Source organism: Propithecus coquereli, unplaced genomic scaffold (genome assembly GCF_000956105.1).
Source record: "Propithecus coquereli isolate 6110/MARCELLA unplaced genomic scaffold, Pcoq_1.0 Scaffold147, whole genome shotgun sequence".
NCBI classification, from domain to species: domain Eukaryota; kingdom Metazoa; phylum Chordata; class Mammalia; order Primates; family Indriidae; genus Propithecus; species Propithecus coquereli.
In genome coordinates, this window is record NW_012139080.1 from 7121601 (window position 1) to 7123559 (window position 1959).

Sequence of the window (1959 nt, forward strand, 5' to 3'; positions counted from 1 at the left end):
TGGTATCTCCTGCCAGAAGGAATTCTCTGAATGGTTATGCTCCCGTTTTGGGCTAAATTGCGCCTCCCCCCCTGAAGTCATATGTTAAAATTCTAACCCTCAGTACCTCTGAATAAGATTAATTTGGAGACAGGGCCTCCTAAGGGTGGGCCCTAATCCCAAACCGATGAAACTAGGACACAGACATGTGCAGAGGACAGAGCGTGTGGAGACACAGGGAGAAGACCGCCACCCACAAGCCAAGGAGAGAAGCCTAAGGAAAAAACCAATCCTGCCAACACCCTGATCTCTGACTTCTAAACTCTAGGCCTGTAAGAAAATGAATTTCTCTTCTTTAAGCCACCCAGTCCATGGTACTTTGTTATGCAGCCCTAGCTGATTAATACACCTTCTCCAAGGCCAGAGCTTCAAGCAGGGCCCTCTCTACAAACAGACACGGGATGGGCAGATCACTCCCCTCCCCTCCCCAGCCCTGCTCAGCCCCGGCCATGGCAGACACTGGAGGCCGGCTGGAAAGAGCTGGAAAGAGCATGAGCTTTGAGCCTCCAGGCACATGCTGGAATCGCTCTGTTCATGTCCTTCCAACTGTGAGACCTCAAGTTACTCGATCTCTCTGATTCTCGGTTATCCATAAAACTGGAGGTATAAAACTCTTCCCAGAGCTGTGCACCTTAAATGAATTAACACATGTAGAAAGATTTATACACCTGAGGCTTAGCAACTTGTCTCGTTTTATCTATTACAGGGGACATTTGCAGTGTTTTGCAGCCCACACTGGGCAGCCTGTCTCTTTGACTGAGACCTGTGGGAGGTTGGGCCCTGTCTCCCACTGTGTGCAGATGAGTCTTCTAACCACTTGTCTTCTGGAAGTGGGGACAGACAGTGTGACCAGTTCAGCCAGGTTCTCCTATTCAGGTCTTGGGCTTTTGAAGGAGTGACATAGAGAACGCACGGAGGCGACAGTAGAGACAAGACCCCAGAGGTGTGGCAACAAGGGCCAGTGAGCTGGCAGTCAGTGTCCATTGCACAGTGCCATTGGTGGCATCCCAAGTAGCGAGTCCTGTGGGTGACATTCCCGTGTTCTTGGCTGGTATCTGCTCTTTGTTTCTGCCCATTTCCAGAACCTCCAGGCTTCCCACTCACTCCCCGTATTGCCTTCCAATAATTTATATCTTTAAATTCTTTTGATAAATTCCTGTTCTGCTCAAGTCAGAATTGCTTGCCACTAAGTGCTCCGATAGGTGCATGTATGTATGAGTCCCTGTTTGCAGTCAATCTTGTCCTCTGCCTTGTCCCCTGGGGGCCTGTTCTGGGTGGGCAATCAGATTGGAAAGTTATCTAACAAATTATTTCACACTAAGGTGAGAAAGATTGGCATAAAGTAGTAATTTTCCCAAAGGCACTTGCATTTTTTAAAGGGGAAAGAAACAGGTGAGGGCAAGCAGTTAGCATTTCATTTAACTGGCAGGGGGAAAGTTAATCTTTGAGGCTAAATGCATACGCATAGAGCGCCCATCACACTTCTGGAATCATGCGATGTTCAAGGCGTTGTCTAGTTGGCTGTGGCTGAGACCCATTCGTTTGAGTGGGCACCTCCCCTGAGGCCTCCTCCTCTGGCGCAGGTGGAGAGCTTAGCTGACTTTCAGGTTTGTGACTTGTTTAGATTTTCCTAGTTTAACCAGAAGGCTCCGAATTTCTTACTTGAACTCCCACTCAGGTGTCTGGTTGACCAACATTGGCAGGTGAGGGTGACATTTTGCCAAATGAGGAGGGGGGAGCCAGGAGAGGAAAAAAGGGGGTATTTTCCCAAATGTCCTAATCCTTTGTTCAATTTGATGACATGTGGCATGACTATGAAGAGAGCTAGGCAGGTTCAATGGTGCAGGGTACGAGTGAGAACAAGTGCAAATTGGAGATTCCAAAGAAAGCTTGTCCCGAGTGCAAATCCCTGGGCAGTCC